The 18,720-nt window shown below is 53.6% G+C and overlaps 1 pseudogene; it reads right to left on the reverse strand.

Moving 5' to 3' along the window:
* Window positions 1-17,126: 17,126 nt before the first annotated feature.
* LOC144108460 (sentrin-specific protease 1 pseudogene) lies at window positions 17,127-17,849 on the reverse strand (annotated as a pseudogene).
* Between the last annotated feature and the right edge of the window lie 871 nt (window positions 17,850-18,720).

Genomic DNA, 18,720 nt, shown 5'->3' on the forward strand with positions numbered 1-18,720 from the left:
CTTACCATATGTTCTCCACTATGGTGTCGCATCACTTGACCTTTGATTCTTGACCTTTGACGTTGACCTTTGACCTTTATATTCGCCGGTAGAGGACGGTAGACAACGCCGCAGCGTTCGTTGGGTGACCGACCTCTCTCAATCAACCATTAATATATCTGCCACCTGCCAGGGCGCAGACCGGGAGCGCTGCCTTTCTACTGTGTGGAACGCGCTCGTTACAGACGGCAAGCCCTGTCTACTTCTCGGACACACACAGCTTTCGATCTCTAACTGGGTTCAGAAGTATTTCAACCGTAGCTAATTATTTGTTATGCCTCACACATATTCTATTCATTTTTGTTCAACTAAGGATTTCATGGGACGCGTCGGGAGGAACTTCGGAATTGAATGCCGAAGAGGTTGTGAAATATTTTCGCAATGGCCATGTCTAAGTTTCTTGTCTAACCTTGCGCTTTTTCTTCCCTTGTATATACACACGTTTGTCAGCGGAGGCTAATTGCAGCGGCTCTATTCGCGGTGCAACGCTGCTATATAAACATGTAAGGGTTGTGAATTGCATAGGTGGAGAAACGATGTTGAGTAAAAGCCGTGAACTGTATCTGCGAAATATGTCGAAAATTCCCTCCCATACCTTGACAATTGCCACCAAACCCTAAGGTGTGTCCTCCAGGCACAAACCCTACCATCCACTTACATTAAGCCTTGCTACCACCAACCCCTTCAGCACCCTCTACAACTACCGTACCTTCACCCTCGCCCATAGCTTAGTGCAATGCCCGGCGTGTGAGCAGTTGGGTTAATGTCGCTATCGCCCCTTCCTCTTCTCCAACCGAACTCTCCCTTCAGCTCCGATTCTAACTTAGGCGTTAAAATGAGATCCTAGCCAGTAAAATTCAACAACTAGAGACAAAACAGGACGGGCCACTCAGAGCCCATGCCCGAATCTGAGCCAGCTGAGCAGGATGATTATGCCTTGGGCTCCTCCGGCCTGACCAGCGTTTCGCGTTGGCCGGTCGGCACCGTGGTGGCTTAGCTGCCTACTGTGGAGTGCCGTATAGGCATTCTAGAGATCAAGGTAGAGGCTTTCCAGGGAAAAATTCTGGAAGCGATGCAACCGAAGGTATCCTTGGGCAGGTGACCAGACTTCGTGAAGCAGGCTATCAAGAAAGGATCCTTGCACAGTTAACAATAATAATTGGTTTTTGGGGAAATGAAATGGCGCAGTATATGTCTGAACATTCGTTGGATACCTAAACCGCGCCGTAAGGGAAGAGATAAAGGAGGGAGTGAAAGAAGAAAGGAAGAAAGAGGTGCCGTAGAGGAGGGCTCCGGAATAATTTCGACCACCTGGGGATCTTTAACATGCACTCACATCGCAGAGCACACGGGCGACTTAGCGTTTTGCCTCCATAAAAATGCAGCCGCCGCGGTCGGGTTCAAACCCGGGAATTCCGGATCAGTAGCCGAGTACCTAACCACTAAGCCACCGCGGCGGGTCCTTGCACGGTTAACAGAACGAATTTTGTGCAAGCTGAAGGTAAAGGCGGCTTCTCACCCTCCTGGGCCGCAGGAAGAGGCACGAAGGAAGGTCGTGTGCATCCCGTATTCACACGGTGTCTCACATCGTCTCAAGAAGATCGCTGCGCGGCAGAATGTGCAGGTGGAGTTCTCCGGCGAACATAGAGTTGGGAAGATATGCGCCGCAGTTCACAGGAAGCTGGAGCCAGCCTCTTCCAGAAAAGATTTCTGGCAGTGCACAGTGCCTCACGCAGAAAAATGAATAACTGCAAAAAAGGCGTCGTGCATAAGGTTCTTGTGCCTTGCGGAACGATCTGTTATGTGGTGGTGGTGAAAAGAATTTATCTATATATAGAGAGAGGTAGACAGGGAGAGGCCCCTAGTGGGTCTCGCCTCTTACTATAGAAAGCGGAGTCCCTCATTCCGGGACCCCGTTGGTCCTGACTGCTGCGCAGGTCCGCCGAACCAGGGCCTGTTTGGCCCATAGTTCCTGGCAGCCGAGCAGAGTCGCCTCCTAGACCTCTCGGGTAGGGGAAGGGGTGACGAGGGGAGAGAAGGATTTTGCCTGCATGCCCAAACCACGTGAAAGGTGTCGGCCACCTCCCCACCGGGAACAAAATCCTCAACTGCACGCCAAAATTCAGGCGCTATAAACGGCTCGGTGCTCCCCGCCCACTGCCCAGTTACCCCCGGAACCGATGCAAGTGCCGGCGGACCCGACACCCCATAGCTCTGACGTGCGTTTCACCGCCCTCAAAAATGCCCTCGCCGAGTTATCGACTGGGGGTGGTAAAAGTGTTTTATGAATAAAATAATAGTAAAAAGGAAGGAAAAGGTTTTTGCTAGCCCCAGCATCTGCCATCGATACTGAAGTACCTGAGCTGGGGCAGCGCAAATAAAGGATAAGAGGCAGAATGGAGAAATGAAATGAAGGAGGTGGGGGGACAGGAAGAGAGGATAATACAAACTGGTGTCCAGTTTTGGTCAAATCCAAGACAACGTGCTCAAGACAGCTATGGCTACAGTTACGGCCGCCGCGACAGCCAACGCTAATGCATGCAGCCAACTACTCTCTCACACCACCGCCACTTACCTCAAAGCGCGATTGAGGGCGTCCCTTATTATTATTATTATTATCAGTCCCTCCTTTATTCCTTCCCTTATGGCGTGGTTCAGGCGTCCGCCGATGTGTGGGATAGATACTGCGCCACTTCCTTTCCCACAAAACAAATTTTGGTCCACTGACCCACTCCCATGCCGCGGTGGCTCAATGGTTAGCGCGCTCGGCTACTGAGCCGGAGTAATCGGGTTCGAAACCGACCGCGGCGGCAGCGTTTCGATGGATGCTAAACGCAAAGGCGCCCGTGTGCTGTGCGATGTCAGATGTGGGATACATTAGTATCCCTCCTCGTCCCCCGTGCCAGCGGCGACCGTGACTTTCACGCGCGCGCACTACCTGTAATGTGGACACAGCGCCCCTAAAGCTTTGCTCCTTCCGCCAACACTGACGTGACGTCACGACGGACCGCTGCCTACTTCAGGAAAGTTGTTAACCATTACAAATTAGGACATAGGCTGGTACCCCCACCAGACCCAATATTAAACAATAGAGAAGCTGTCGCGCGGAGGCGGCTACAAACCATTACATTTATTAACCCGGAATGGGCTTATCACGTGACATCAGAGCTGAGGTCGCATGATCGATGCCCACAATGTAGGGCATCGATGGGGCGAGAGGGACCCTCGACCGCATAACTTTGGAGTGCCCAAATTCTCCCAGAGTGGGCAAAAATATTGATAGTAGAGAAGCAGGGTAGACCCTGCTAAGAAGCCCGGAACCTGAGCTCCAGCGCAACACAATCTATTAGGTGGAAGAGGCCTCTACCAGTCAACGACTCCCAACCAACCTCTAACCGCCGACGTGCAACTCCCCGTCTCACAGGCCTGCGCGGCGGCGGTGGTGGTGGTAGTGGTTTTTTTTAAAATAATAGCAAAAAGGAAGGAAACGATTTTTCTAGCCCCGGCATCTGCCATCGATTCTGAAGCAAGAGCTGTGGCAGCGGAAATAAAGGATAGCAGGCAGAATGGAAAAATGAAATGAAAGAGGTGAGGGTACAGGAAGAGAGGATAGCGGGAGAAGTAATATGTACACACTATTTACACAATAAGAAATGTGTCCAGGTTGTGCTCGTGATTAGTTCAATTTAGAGGAATTAAATCACACATGCGCAGAGCACTGTGTTGGTTACAACTGGAGTGGGGTGTCCAGTTATTAATCGTTCAAGGTAGAACTCGCGGAGCGTTCGGTCACTGCGTGTAACTACCTGACGGAGAACAGACGGGACGTCAAGCCCGTGTGTTCGAGGAATGCACAGAGGCTCACCAAAGTTCTCTCACGAGTGCGCGCACTGCCCTGCGGCCACAATAGCGTCTTGATGGAGTCTCGTAGAATGCCCTGCGCCCTATAGGCCGCGAGCATATCACGACGAGCATCGGCGAACGGAGCACAGTGAAGGAGCAGGTGTTTTAATGTTTCTACTGCGCCGCATCCGTCACACACATCACTCGTCACGATTCCGTGACGCACCCGTCATTCCCCGAACCACACGCAGCCAATGCGCGCGCGGAGGATCATTGCGCGTTGTGACCGTGTAAGTGCGCGACAGCCGGTGACACTGTCGATGCGCTCACCTCCCGCAATGCGTGGGTCGGGATGCTACTTTCGGAGATGATCATGGATGGCCGCACGCACGTCCTCCAGCGCAAGGGGCAGATCGCTGGTAGGTAGTTGGTGTGCAGCGGTTGCGAGGTAGTCAGCTTCTTCGTTGCCGGCGATGCCGCAGTGACCGGGCACACACTGTGCACGCACGGCACATCCTCTCTGCGCGAGGCGCTCGATGCCCGAGCGAATTTCCCGCACTAGTGGGGTACCGCGGCCGTTAGATTGCAGGCGGCTGAGGGCGGCGCGGTAGTCGCACAGCAGAGCACTCCTGGGCAGCGGAGGGCCGAGGGTGAGCAGCAGGTCCAGCCCGAGCCGGATCCCCATCAACTCCGCCGTGGTGGAGGAGCCCAGGAATGCTGCGTGTTGCTGGCTGTGCAGTCGCATGGCGGGGATAGTGGCCGCCGCAGCGAGGGAGCAGCTGTCACGGGCCACTGAGCCGTCGGTGTACACGAGGAGATGGTCCTGGAGCTCTTCGTGTATGACGGCTCTGGCCAGCTGCTGCACGGCCCAGAGGGGTGTGCTCCGCTTTCCCGCAATGCCGACGATCTCTCGCTGTACCTCCGAGGCAGCAGGCCAGGGCGCGCAGGAGCCGTAGGGGGGCGGGCCTTCTGTCAATTGCTCATACTCGAGCAGCGCCGCGCCCATTCGTGAGCTCGAGTGCGAGCGCATGCAGTGCAGCAGCGAGCCGCCGTCCGGTGCGCGGTGAAGCCGGTCGATGTGATTCAGTGCCCTGCGCGCTGCTTGGAGCTCAAGTGGCCACGCTCCCGCCTCGGCCAACGTTGCGGCGCAATGCGAGTTTATGGGCAGGCCTAAGCACACGCGCAGGGACTTGCGATGCTGAAGCTCGAGTTTCTTTCAGCACGGCTTGCGCACCATGACGAGCGGCAGCGCATAGAGCACCGCCCCCAAAGCAGCGGCATTGTATAGACGCATCGCGGCTCTCTGGGAGATGCCCTGGCCTCGAGCGGTGAGCTTGTGCACGGCGGTGGTGATCCCCTTCATCTGCAGACAAGCCTTGGTTGCCGTGGGGCGGAAGGAAAGGCGCCAGTCGATGTCCAGGCCAAGGTACCGCACCGATTTACGCCAAGGAATCGGAGTCCCGACCAGTGACAGTGGCGCAAGGTGCGCACGCGAGCGCGAAACGCAGGCCATGGCCACCGATTTGTCCGCGCTCAGCGACAGACCAAGGCCGCGCAAGCTGGCGTCGATTGCGGTCAGAGCTCCCTGAAGGCACCCCTGCACGCGGAACGCCTCGTGCGGTGGTCCCCGGCACCAAAGAGCTAGGTCGTCGGCATATGTGGACATGTACAGATGGTGTCGGCCGGTCGTGGGGAGGTAGGCCGGTACCACCTACATGGCCACATTGAACAGGAATGGTGATAGGACAGAGCACTGCGGCACGCCCATGTTCACCGGGCGAGGCTTGGGGAGCTTACCCCCTACTCGTACGCGCATGGTGCGCCCGCTCAGGAAGCCATGAACGTATCGCAAAAGATGCCCGCTCACACCGGCCCCCTCAAGGACCGCGAGAATTGGTGCGCGGTGAACGTTGTCAAAAGCGCCCCATACGTCCAGTAGTAGCAGCAGCGTAACCTGGCCTGCCGCCCTGGCATGCTCCAGCGCTGTAACAACGTCCGATATAGAATCAGCCGTGCACCGCATCCCACGGAAACCCGTCTGCCGCTCGTCAAACAAATCAGCCTCCGCAGCCCGCTCGTTCAGGCGCTGCAATGCCATATGCTCCATGAGCTTACCTGCCGCCGATGTTAATGCCACTGGACGGTATCCGCTCAGCTCCGTAAAGTTGGGCGCCCTGCCTTTCGGATGGGACAAACGACCGCGGTTCGCCAATCCACTGGTAGCGCCCCGCGTTCCCACAACAGGTTGATCTGCTGCAGGAGGATCTGTCGTTGCTGCGCATTCAGATTTCGCAGCATCTGGTATGTCAGCCCTTCCAGTCCGGGCGCCGAGCGGCGGCGGCAGCGCTGCAGCTCATTGTTCAGTTCTGCCGTGGTGAACGGCGCATCACATGGACCTTCCGAGGCGACGTGCGAGGGACTGGCGTCGCTTCGGGGGCTCTCAGGAGCAGCTATGTTAGCTGCGTTTGCGGGGCTGGGCGGCGCGAATCGATCGGCAAACCGCTCTGCCAATTCTACAAAGCTGAGCACGCTGAAGATTGCGAGGGCGGCCAGCGGTTGACGGTTTTCCTGTGGTTCGGTGATGCGTTGCAGGGTGTCAAACAGCCTCCGCGAGCTGACATCTTCCTCCATCCTTTGGCATAGTGAAGCCCACTGCCGGCGGTATAGCTTGTTGGCGTGGCGGGCGCTTCGGCGTCCAAGCGGTTCTAGACAGTCCATTTGGCGGCTCTGTCAGTCCGTCGCGCCCGTCGCTCTGCGCGATCTCTCTTCTCGCGCAGATTGAGCAGCTTCATATCATGTGTGGGCTGCCCTGCCCTTACCTCTGCTCGTTGAGTATCTACGAGAGCGCTTCGGACTAGACTTGAAAAGAAATCTGCGCCAGTCGCCGCCGCCTCGTCGACCGCCGGCCTGAACGCACTCCAGTTGCTAATGGAGTAGGCACGTTTGGGGCGCGCCTCTAACGCAGTGGGATCGATTAGGATGGAGTAATGATCCGAGCCCAGAGACATCGTGATCGGCGCCATGTCGCCTCGATGCCTCTGGATGCGAAGGCAACGTCGATGCAGGAGCCTGTTGTTCCGCGTCGTCGAAAGGTGGGCTCGCCCGTGTTCAAGGGAGTCAGTCGCAGCTGCGTTGCTGCGTCGTGCAGGTCGTCTCCACGCGCGGAGTGGCGCGCACTGCCCCACGCGCTATGGTGGGCGTTAAAATCACCACAGATGATTTGGCGCGGGGCACAGCACGAAGACACAGCACGAAAACACAGCGCGTTCCACGCGACAGCTGGACGCACATAAACACTGGCCACCGACGTGTCAACACAACCGACGCGCACTGTCACCACCACGCACTCCTGGGCGTCAGAAGTGGCCGCCGCCGAGCCAACAAGGGTGTGCTGGACGTCCTGCCGCACATATATCGCGCACCTTGATTTCCCGGGGCGATGAGATGTGTCACAACAGGGCACTGCGGCACAGGTGGGTTCCTCGCACGTGGTGGCTGAGTGGGTAGCCAATGTAGACAGGTAGCCGCATCTGGGGCTCCCCGTCATGTGAACGTACGTACGTATCCTGCAGCGCGATAACTTCCGGCGAATCCTGTGCGATGCGAACTGGCATTTCGGCGTACCGCGCTGTAAGTGACCGCACGTTCCACTGCAGGATGGATGGTATGCGCGAGGGAGTCCGGCGGCTAGCCATCATGCTGGCTTATCTGTGCGGGAGCACCCGCTACTTCTAAGCAAGCCCGGTGTACATCGGTGCCCACCGGGAAAGTGTGCGCTGAGGGCGCGCAACGCCAGCTTTAGGCACGCGATCTCCGCGTCCCGTGCATCAGGGGGCTGACCATGGGAAGCGGCCGCAGGCTCGGGCCGCGCTGTACGGGACGCCGGGCAACCGGATGGCCGCCGCCGCTGCCAGTGCTGCCGTTACTTCGGTGGCTGCCTCTGCTGGGGTGCTCCGCTGACGGCGTGCGCATAAGAAAACGCGCGCGGCGTCTGCTGATGTTGCTGGGCTGGGGCCACTGTTTCAGCCTGGACGACGGCTCGGACAACCCGCTTGGACATTGGTGCCATGGATGTGGCCACTAAAGACGCCACGTGAAGCTCTCCCTGCCAGTGTGGGCACGATGGGTCAATGACTGCGTGCCGCCCCCCCCCCCACCGAATTTAATGCAACGGGGCTTGCTCGCGCAGGTACCAGGCTCGTTCGGCTCGCCGCAGCGCGTGCATCGGGCAGGAGCACGACATATCTCAGTGGCATGTCCCAGGCTGGCGCACTTGGCACAGTGTAGCGGCCGGGAATGGCAGGGGCAGACCGCCAGCCTGCGCTTGAATATGGAGATGAACGCTGGTGGTGTCGGCGCCCCAAAACGTAGAGCGAATGTGCTGCCCTTCAGAGACGCGGATTCAATCGGCATCATTGACTCCGCCGCCGCAAGCAGCTCCTCCGCCGTCCTGCGCCCGTCCACACAGAAGACCAGGCCGGAGCTTTGGTTCCGAGGAGGAGGCTCCTTGGCGAAGACCGGCACGCCGAGAATGACGGCAGTGGCTAGTAGGACCTGGAAAACATCGCTTCTCCCCGCGTCCACTGCCACCACAGTGCGCCCCTTGTTTCACCGGACGGCGAGGACGCCCGGACCGATCTCCTCGGCCAACACCCTGCCCTGTTCCCTTGAGAAGGCGGTGCCCCGGTTCGCCAGCCGAAACAGCACCGTCCCCACCAGGCTGGACGAGAACTCCATGGCAGCCGCGGCTCGCTCCAGGGCAGCTCTCCGACGCCACTGCCCCTTGGTAGTGATGGTTCGCCACGGGACCAGGCTGGTCCCAGCATCATCGTCGCCGTTGTCTGCGGCGCATTGCTGCGGCGCGCCGCGGAGTTGGGCGCGGTCGCTGCCAGCAGGCGAAGACCCAGCCGCAGCCTGGTCTCATGCGGCGGGATTTGGTGAGGTCGCACCCGGTTTTCCTCCGGACGCCGTCCCCCAGCAGCAACAACAGCAGCATCAGCAGCAGCCTGGAGGTGACCTCCATGGGGTTCGTGCTGGGCAGGCCCTGCTGCTTAGAGTATGGAGGAAGAGGAAACAGTGACGGTGGGGGGCTTAGAGCTGCCCGCTTGGCCACCGCGATGTCCCTGTTGGTTTCCGCGTCCCTCTCCTCCTCGGACCCCGTTGAGCGTCGCTGTTTCCTGAGAACAGACTCGTCCATAAGGGTGCACATGCTCTCCTCGGCTGAGATGTCCGCGGTGAGCCCGCAGCAGCAGCATCAGGCGGAAAGGGCATCACAGCCGGTTCCCCGGGAGTAGCAATGGCGGAAGAAAGCGCAGGGGTGGCCAGAAATGGTGGGGAGGGAACCGCCATGGAGTCCTGCGCCTGGTGAATAAGCGCCATGGCCTCCCTCAGGGCTAGAACGCGTGGGTCCGCCGGCGACACGTCTAAGGTCCCGATGATGGACTCCAGGTTCTCCGAAGTGGTGGTGAGCGCCGCCGTCAGGCTCCTCACCGTGCCCACAAATCAGTGATCTCGGCCTGCATTCGCCGAATGGTGCAGGACGACCTTGCTCTGGATGGCGTTCGTCTCGGTGATCGTGAGCGTGAGCGGCCTGCCCTGCGTTGCTCATTGTCACCGCCGAACACAGGCCGTCGCTCGTTCGTGGTGTCTGTGGCCTCCAGGGGGGACCCCGCAGCGCCGTGAAGCCTTAGGCCCAGTGCCCGAAGGAGCGGAGAGCTAAAAACACGTCCGCTCGCTTCGAGCGCCAGCGGAAGAAAAAAGAGTAGGTGCTGTAGAATGCCGATTTCCTGTGGATATACGAAGAAAGAAGAGAAACTTCCCAAAACATTTTCTGTTTTAAAGCGAAAGCTATTCTGGCCGCGAACTTGCGCATTTCGCCTTGACCGCGCTCTGAGGAAGCTCATCATGTCACAACGCGCGCCTCACATATCTCGGGGGACACCCGAACCGCGTATTCCTCTTTCCCTCCCTCCTTTATTCCTTCCTTTACGGTGCGGTTCGGTTTTCTACCGAGATGTATGAGACGGTTACTATGCTTGCTATCCTATATTTCCGCTGCCCCAGCTCAGGTGCTTCAGTATAGATGGCAGATGCCGGGGCTAGCAAAAATCTTTTCCTTCCTTTTTGCCATTCTTTTAATAAAAACCACTCCCACCACCTACTAGGCTTTGCGTGCTCGCCGCGCCATCTGAAATGAAGTTACACTGCGCGGCTTGCCGCCGCCACCGTTTGGTATGACGTCACATCACGTTTCACGTCGTTTGCGATCGCCTCCTCTAGCTTCGCCAGCTGCGCCGCAAGTCTGATAACATGTCGGAGGATTTAAAAGGAGAAGTCGCGTGCTCCGCAACCACAATTATGTCGTCTTTAGTGCGACAACATAGCTAGACAACCAGACTAACCTGAATTTGCAATCAAGGTTAACCAAGGCTAACCATGCTATGCCTTACGTTTCGCTACGTAAATCCTTGCATAGCCGAGCTAAGCCACTGCCAGTTTTTCTTTTGGAACTGGGGTTTAGGCTTGGCTGAAAAGGGAAGAAAAAGGGCTTTTGTGCCCGCCTCCTTCCTGTTCCTGCACAGCCGCTGCAGCATTGCCGAGAAAAGTAATTGAAGCAAACCACTTTCACGGCGTCCGATATAGTGCACCCTAGAATAAACTACGCACTATACCTCGGGAAGAGATTATTCGTTGTGACAGAATTTTGGGGAACGAAAAGGCGCATTATTTTCCCCGTCTGACAGCATGCTTTATGGCATAAAATGGTAATTTACAAACAAGGATACACTCAATAACGAAGGAATCCGCCGCGGTGGCTCAGTGGTTAAGGCGCTCGTCTACTGATCCGGAGTGCTCGGGCTCTAACCCGACCGCGGCGGCTGTGTTTCGATGCGGGCAAAACGCCAAACATTGGCTGTGGTTTAGCTGCGGTTAACCCTAGTTGAATTGTGAAAGCTTTGTTTCCACGGCACGTCGTTTACACAGCGTATCAATGCGACGCTCTCGAGAACTCAAACTGGTCTCTTCCGCAGTTAGAGATTAACCCGCCGCGCTGGCTCAGTGGATAGGGCACTCGGCTACTGATCCGGAGTTCGCGGGTTCGAACCCGACCGCGGCGGCGGCGTTTCTATGGAGGCAAAACGCTAAGGCGCCCGTGTGCTGTGCGATGTCAGAGCACGTTAAAGATCCCCAGGTGGTCAAAATTATTCCGGAGCCCTCCATTACGGACCTGTTTGTTCCTTTCCTCTTTCACTCCCTCCTTTATTCCTTCTCTTACGGCGCGGTTCAGGAGTCCAAAGATATGAGACAGATACCGTGCCATTTCCTTTCCCCAAAAACCAATTAATATTATTATTATTATTAAACTGAGCAGCACGCGATAATTGAGTGGTGATGGCGCTCGGCTGCTGTCCCGAAAGACTCGGTTTCGATCACGGTCGTGGCGGTCAATTCCCGATGAAGAAGCAATTCTAAAGGCCCATGTACAGTGCGATATCAGTGCACGTTAATGTACTCCAGGTGGCCGAAATTTGCGGAGCCCTTCACTACGATGTCCCTCATAGCCTCAGTCGCTTTGAGACGTTAAACAATCAACAAACTATAAATCAACATAAGAAGAAAATTTGCTGTCAATCCAATCTATACTTGAACAGGACCACTTGCGGAGCAAATTGCACGAAAGGGAAAGATTTACAAGGCACTGCGACAAGTTACATACACCAGTATATGCCGGTTCCTTTCTTAGAAGACAAATAAATTCTGGAAAACTTGAAGCTTTAAGGCCTTCCATTTGCGTCACTTTGATATCACTAATTGGCGGGCGACTCGCACATATTGATTGTGACCAGCTCATGAGGCAGGCAGAAAACTCTCTGCGCTTTAGTAGCCTTACTAAGGATACGGATCCCCGCTGCCCGATCAACGCCTCCGGGCACAGCATGCTGACCTCTTTCGAGGCTATGCTGCAGCTAATTCTCTACACTATGGTTGGAAACCTCGAAATACAGGGAACAAAATTAGTATGTGTGTGGCAGAAGCTTAAGGTTATTCAACAGTTTTGCAGCCAGCAACAGATATCGTTGCACAGTTTTTAGTACTAGTGCTTTTTCAATGAACAATAAAAAGGAAGGATGAGATTTTTTCTAGCCCCGGCATCTGCCATCGATACCGAAGCAGGTTAGCTCGGACAGCGAAAACAATGGGTAGCAGGCAGAATGGAGAAATGGAATTAAGGAGGTGAAAGGACAGGGAGAGAGGATAGGGGAGAGGTAATATACTCAAACTTTTTACACAATAAGCAATGTTTCAAGGTAAAATGGGTTTTTTGAACTAGAGGAGCGGTTTATTCGGAACAGTTTGGTGAGCATTGAGCTGCATTGCAACTCAGCTGAGGCAGTTATCTAGCTGTCTGGTTAACTAATACCAAATAAGTAACTTTTAGCTAATAGTTTTCGGCTCCTTGTTGTGCTCAGAGGCTTGTAGCCCACCGAAAGCAAAATTCATATCAGTTTTTACATTTCTCGAAAAAGCCCTTCTCGTCACCTCTGCAACGACAACCATGCTGCAAGAAAGAGTGCTACCTGCGCCTGTTGTAAAAAGCGCCACCGGCCTCGAGACCAAAAATATGGGTAGCTTAGGGGCGTATGTACAGGCGTAACGATCAGACCTTGAAGAGAAGAAGTGTGTTTAGAAAGAAAGAGCCACTGAGAAAAAAAATTGGGTTTCAGGAGCAGGAGAGGAAAGCTTTATTGTTTTCTGCAGTTCTGGGCCGTCTTCAAAGACGTTCTCTTTTTCGTTGCATCCCGTGTAAATCCCTCATCCCAGCTCATAGTCAGCACGACGAAAGCCGAGTGAGCATCTACACGTAACAAGCGATGCACACCTCTCAATGAAAAGCATTCCGTGGTCTAGACTGGCTGTAACACCAAGATTAAAACAACAAACGTAATCAACCTGAGAATGCGAGTATGCATTTCAGGGGGCGCCAAGTAAATCGATCTTGTACGGCACTAACGCAAATTTCAATTTCGGCTGTCATTAACGGCATAAGCAATATTTCTGGCCGCGCATCTTCCTTGCAGCAAGAAAAAGCCAGCACATAGCAAGCGAGGAGCGGCCTATCATCACAGGTTTCACACCGATTGCCTTTTGCGCACACCGATTTCCTTTTGCGCGCATTAGAAACAACATAATGCGGACGGTTTGTGGGCGGCGCGGCGGTGGAGGCAATTCTACCACCGGACGGCGCCGGGGGACGGCACTCGGCGTTGTACATGCACTGCATTGCAAATAACTAAGATATTTTCAAATGAAGCTTCGCTCCGCTGACCACCACGTTACTTCGTTCGTAGAACGCAGGGGCCGTTGGTTTCCGTAACCGAGAACTGTGGCAAGCTGTGTGACAACGGCGGACCGTGGTTAGACTGCCAGTATAAAACAGATATAAAACAGTGCTCTAAATGGCTGTAGCGCGGCGTGGATGTGAACTAACTGTAAAAGGGAAAAAGTTTACAAGCGGTCAGAAAATGAAATGACCAAAAGAGAAATATTAACGGAATTACGTAATCTGTGTAGGCAGATTAAAGGTATGCTGCTACCGCAAGTTTCTCTCACAGAACAACCAAACTAGAGGAAACAAGCGGCACCGGGAGAACATTGCGCTGATCCTTCGTTCACAAAAGCATGGGATGGAACTTAGCAAGCGAACAAAGCCGGACGACCGGTCGACTTCCGCGGATGGCGTCACTTCCGCCAGTTCTTCCTTTTTGGTGAGCACCCCCGCCCCCTCCGTTCCCCCATCCGCCCAGGTCTTCTGGAAGCCACGTGGCATTTCACCAGCCATTTTGGCGGATTGCACAGACTGAATAGAGAACAAAATTTAATTGCATGATTTATAAGGTCCTTCCTTCCCAATCAGCTTCCCTGAAGAGAACTAGAGAAGAGGACAGAAAAAATAGAGGGAAAGTGAATACCTCCAACGCATGGTGCAAGCCTTTCAAAACGTTTGTAAAAGTCGACCAATGATTCATAGAAAATTACTTTTTGCGAAAAGAAATGGCGCAGTATCTGTCTCACGTTTCGGCTGTCACGTGGACCACGCCTTATGGGAAGGGATAAGTAGGGATTAAGAGAAGAAATGAAGAAAGTGGTGTCGTAGTGGAGGACCCCAGAATAATTTCGACCGCATAGGGATATTTATCGTGCACAGACATCGCACAGCAAAAGCGCGCCTTTAAGTTTCGCCTCCATCAAAGCGCGGCCGCCGCGGTCGGATTCCAACCGGGGTACTCCGGTACAGTACCCGAGTGCCCTCACCATTCAGCCACCGCGGCTGATGCTGCTGAGTATCGGTCCGCTATTAATGCGAGAATTTTTCTTGTCCTTAGGAAGCAAAAGGATTAACGCATGCCACTGAGCAAGCGAGAAACGCGCACATGCTGACGTTCTGCGGCCGCCCTCAGTGCACTCTTGCAGGCGCTTCATTGATTAGACAAGTTGTCGGACTAGTTGGTGGTGATCCATTCTTTTGTTGACAGCGCTTAAAAAACACGCACAGTGGACACAGAAGACGACTGTGACATCGTCTTCTATGTCTTCTGCCCGTGTTGTTTAAGCGCTGTCAACAAAAGAAAGGCGATTCGTGCTCCCAGTACCAGGTGGCCATACGGTCTATGGTCATATTGAGCGCAATGGAGTGCATACTTCGCCGCACACTGTTCTTGCTCATTCATGTTCAATGTGGCACTATACAACAAGCTATGCGTTTTGCTTCTGAAAGAGTACACAACCAAAGCGCGCAAAGAAAGCGTGCGCTTATGGTGGCTGCTTTACGCAGCATAAGACGCCTGCGCCTGTGAGAGCCTTTTATGATTAGTTACTGATTACTGTATCTCAGTGCCTTCGAGGGTATGCTTTCTACTATGCCGACAAAAACCTACCGCCGCGGTGGCTCAGTGGTTAAGGCGCTCGTCTACTGAGCCGGAGTGCCCGGGTTCGAACCAGACCGCAGCGGCGGCGTTTCGTATGGAGGCTGAGGCGAACGCGACGGCGCCCTTCGCCCGGGTTCGAACCAGACCGCAGCGGCCGCGTTTCGTATGGAGGCTGAGGCGAACGCGACGGCGCCCTTAGGCTGTGCGATGTTAGTGCACGCTAAAGAGCCCCAGGTGGTCGAAAGCATCCCGGAGCCCTTCACTACGGCACCTTTTTCTCCCTATCTTTAACTCTCACCTTCCCCCTCCCCTTACGAAACGGTTCCGTTGTCCACTGGCATTTTTGAGACAATTACGGCACCATTTTATTCCCTCAAAAACCAAATTTGTTTGAGGCCGATACTGCGCCATTTCCTTTCCCCCAAGAAACCAATTATTATTTTTTTCTTTCATTCTTAACGAAAAAGGGCCGCATTTTATGCGCTTCTTTCTACAATTATTTCGCTTCCTTTCCATCGGTTGGTCCTCCATCCATGCGGCAGTGAGAAAACTGAGCTGCGGAGGACGATTGAGATGATGAGGTTGATAATACCAAGTTTATATCAACCAGATAAGGAGGCCGCCTACTCCCCGTCCCCGGCACGCAGGCCTGGTTGACGGGGGCTGGAACCTCCGCGGTTTGAAGCAGGCAAATAGGCGTTGATTGCTCGCGGCTACTTCCGCCAGGCGGATGGCTTTTTGCTGTGATTCAGGTACCTTGTTCCTCAGGTTTCCCAAGCAGCACAATTGGCCCAACATTGGAACTGTATAGGCAAAGTTCGCCCTACAAAGGACCAGGATGGGACCATCCTCTTGCAATACTGGGCCGATGACCTGTGCTGCTTGGGTTCTCTGTAGAGTTTATATTTTCTTTAGCAGCGGATTTAAGTCGCGGCGTCACATGTCGCGACAGAAAGTGGTAGGCGTGTGAAAATGTGACGCTGGCAACAATCTTTTCAAAATATGTATCTTGGCGAATCCATGTCATCACCACCAGGGCCGCGCACTTACCTTTTTTCACAATTTAAGAGAGTTCCTTAAAGCTCAAGTCTACACTTATGGCGAGACAGTTACCGCACCTGGTCTTTCTCCATCACCTCCTCCTTACAGTATAGAAATAGGGAAAACGCTTCGCAAATAGAAATACGGTCCCACCAAATCAATACGTCGAAAACATATAAACTATGTGGTTGATTCCTATGCGAAATAAATGTAATGAACCAATGCCACAAATGTTTCTAGTGCTTAAAATTCTTAAAAGAGCGCTAAACAGTTTAAATCGGGCTGTATAGAAATATTTGAAAAAAAGCTGGCCAGCTAATCTTGATTGCACATCCTCGCATATGCAAAAGATGGAATCTCCGCCGGATTTGCACTGACAGGCGACAGGAAAATTGTAAAAAGTTATGAAAACTGTAAAGTTAAATCTTATTGAAAAACAAAAGAGCTGCGGAATCAAATATTATCAGACAATAGCAAGCAACCGAACCTCAACGACCGAAGAGGTTTGTACACATTCGAATAAAGGCAAACTCCGAGGGGTGACCAAGAATTCTATAACCAAACTGGAGCTTTACTTGGGTGTCAATTGGTACGTATCGCGAAGAATACAATAGCCAATTTTTCACACAAAAACAGATCTAACAATCAATCACAATAAATATGCATAAGCACTGTCAACACACAAAACGTTGAAAAACTTAGAACTGAACTCTGATTAGCGTGGTCGCAAATCAATGAAGAAATTATTACAAATTAGCAAGAGGCATAAAAAAATCTGAACATAATCTTCGAACAGACGATGATAAAATATTTACAAGATTGTGAACCTGGTATTTTCGACGGCAATAGAAAAAGTTTCGCGTAGTGTGCGCTATCAGAGGAAGTTGAACACCAAGTGGCCGAAATTATGTCTGAGACCTCCGCTGCATCGTCTTCGCCCTCACCTGTTCCGTCTCTTCCAATAACATTTCTACCATCACGCAATGCACACTCAGCAATCGACATGAAAAAGCAAAAGCAATCGACACTATCGACATAAAAAGCAAAAAGGACGAACGCTAGTAAACCGGGAAGTAGCTACTCATGCACTGCAATATACAGAATGAATAACTAGGGGCAGTAGATATGAAAAAAAATCAACAGTGGCGCAAACCTCAATAACAGCAATTACACCAAATCACATAAAAACCGCACTTAAGCTACATAAGTACAATCAAACTGAAAATATATTCTGGGTGCACGGACGCTTGAACCGAGGCATGTTGTAAGTAGGCTTCACCATGGGAGGAGCCGGCGGTGTAAAATCTCGTACACAATACGGCCGCGGAAGTACGGCATGTGCTTCTCCTTGAACAAAATCGGTGCATCCCGGGTGAGACACTCAGCGTACTGACACAGGAAGACGCCGCAGTCTAAGGTGTCCTTCTGGAGTGGCACATTGGATGGGTAAAAATACCAGCCGCTCCAGTCCAGGTCGCAGTCACGCCAGTGGCTCACCTTTTCCAGGTAGTCCGCCAAATCATCGATGATGTTGGCATGCTCATCGCGCGGACCCAGGCTGTCATAGATGACCATCTCGGGCGTGCAGAAATCCACCACGGCGAGACACCAGTGGGACGGGTCCTCAGAGTGCACGGGCACCAGTAGAATGTCGTAAGCGAAGAGGTCTTCGCCTTGCGTCCAGCGTTTCACGCCGTCAGGTCCACAGCTATGCAGCTTGGTGAAGAAAAAAGTACTGAACGCGTACACAGCCGGACCGCCTCGCCTCTTGGAGCGTTGCGCAATCATGGCCAGGTAAAAGTTCACTATATTGTCATTAAGTCCCTTGCCTTCTCCTAGCGTGGCTATGTCATGTCGAGTGACAGCCATAGAGAAGGCCTCGACCAGAACCTGTTCCGGTGGGCCCGGCTTCAGCGCCTCAGACACTTCTTCCTGCATGGCAGAAGTGAGTCGGCTACTATAGCTGACGTCTCCCTCGAGGTCGGCTGCGATGGTCATCGCCGCCATGTTTTCACTTGAGGTTTGCACAGGGGCGCTCAGGAGACTGGATCACTCTTCAAACAATATGTTCTTGTCGACAGGTTGAAGCATCCCTCTGCAACTGCCGGGAGACGCAGAGCAGTCAGCGAACATCACGGGGCTAGCGGCTGACATAAACCAAAACTGCTAATCGCTTTGAACGGTCATCGTTCGCCTTACCTCGGAAGTGCAGACGGGCTGTGGCTTTCGGAACACCTCGTCGGTGCTCAAACTGACTGGATCACTCTTCAAACAATGCGTCCTGAACGGCAGTTTGAGGCGTCCCTCTGCAAGTGACATTAGACACAGAGCAGTCAGGGAACGTCACGGGGCTAGCGGCTGACTTAAACCAAAACTGCTGCTCGCTTTGAACGGTCAGCGTTCGTCTTACCTCGGAGGAGAAGACGGGCTGTGGCTTTTCGAACACCTCGCTGATGGCCAAACAGAATGGATCACTCTTCAAACAATCTCTCCCGATCGACAGCTTGAAGCGTCCTTCTGCAACTGTAAGGAGACCAAGAGCAGTCAGCGAACGTCACGAAGCTAGCGGCTGACCTAAACCAAAACTGCTGCTTGCTTTGAACGGTCAGCGTTCGTCTTACCTCGTAGGTGCCGACGGGCTGTGGCGTTCGCAAGACCTCGTTAGAGCTCAAACAGATTGGATCACTCTTCAAACAATGCGTCCTGAACGGCAGTTTGAGGCGTCCCTCTGCAACTGACAGGAGACAGAGCAGTAAGGGAACGTCACGGGGCTAGCGGCTGACTTAAACCAAAACTGCTGCTCGCTTTGAACTGTCAGCGTTCGTCTTACCTCGGAGGAGAAGACGCGCTGTTGCTTTTCGAACACCTC

Source organism: Amblyomma americanum, chromosome 10, assembly GCF_052857255.1.
Source record: "Amblyomma americanum isolate KBUSLIRL-KWMA chromosome 10, ASM5285725v1, whole genome shotgun sequence".
In the NCBI taxonomy this organism is placed as follows: Eukaryota; Metazoa; Arthropoda; class Arachnida; order Ixodida; family Ixodidae; genus Amblyomma; species Amblyomma americanum.